This window comes from Propithecus coquereli, unplaced genomic scaffold (genome assembly GCF_000956105.1).
Source record: "Propithecus coquereli isolate 6110/MARCELLA unplaced genomic scaffold, Pcoq_1.0 Scaffold41, whole genome shotgun sequence".
Taxonomy (NCBI): domain Eukaryota; kingdom Metazoa; phylum Chordata; class Mammalia; order Primates; family Indriidae; genus Propithecus; species Propithecus coquereli.
Genome location: NW_012149841.1, coordinates 4592039 through 4593253, shown reverse-complemented (window position 1 = coordinate 4593253; position 1215 = coordinate 4592039).

Below are 1215 nucleotides of genomic sequence, written 5' to 3'. Positions count from 1 at the left end.
GATGCCACGCTGGCTTCTGCTTTATCGCATAGAGGTCATGTCAGCAGAGTTATATTTACTGGGGCATTGGTAAAGATTCAGTTGGAGATTTAGGTCACTAATAGTTAACTATTGATTTGGAACCAAATAGCAAAGAAATTCTTATTGGGTTAGTTTGCTTTGTATGAATGCAGGTCCATAATCATCAAGGTTTTATGATTCTTAAAAAGCAAAAATGAAACAAAAGAATCCTTTGGAAGTGATCTGCTTCGAAAACTTTTCAGCAGTGCTGAAATTGCTGATACATTTCAGCAACAGAGATGTTCCTTTTGCTACAGCATGGATAGCATGGGCAGAGAATTACGGAATATCAAAATTGCAGAAAAACTGAAGTTAACCAGAAGATTATGGGCAACCCTCACCTCTAGCCAAAGAGTCTTGGTCATGTCCATGCAGGTTGTTTTTGTTGTACTTGCCAGTTAGGACACAGTAGTGCTCTCCTGCTTTCATGCTGGAACTGACTGTTTGGAAATCTCTTTCTATAAAATATTACTACTCTATTTATTCAACATCATTTTCTAAAACTATGTTCCATGTGCAAAGCACTGCATTCCATATAAAAGTTCTTGTGCTTTGGATGCAAAGATCTTTTAAAAACAATTTCATAAATGTGGCTGGCAGAATAAGTCTATCACTTCTCATAGTAGCATATGTATAATAGAGAGGATTGTGTGAGTTAAAAATTATATCTGATTGTTGATAAGAATGATATGAAATAACAGTGTCTTAAACCAGTTAGGAGCTTACTTTCTCTGGAGTAAAAGAAATCAGGAGGGAGACAGTCCAGGGAGAGTGTGATAGATGCATGCTGTCATCAGTGTTCTGGGCCCCTTTTATCTTTCTGCTCCACTATCCTTAACATATGGCATCCATCCTCAAGATCACAAGATGGCAGCTGGAAGTCTTGCTGGCACATCTACGTTGCAGGTAGAAAAACGAAGAAAGGGAGAGTGAATGAACAGAACACCTCCCAACTGAGTCAGGCCCCTTGAAGCGTTTTTCTGCAAGCTCTATTCAGCAACTTCTCCCTACATCTCATTGACTACCCCTAGATTCAGGAAAACCTGGGAAATGTCCCATAGTTGGTCACATTGCTATATCCAGTAACATAGAACTTTTGCTACTAAGAAAGAAGAGGGAAGATGGACATTGGGTGTGTAGTTAGCAATCTCTGCC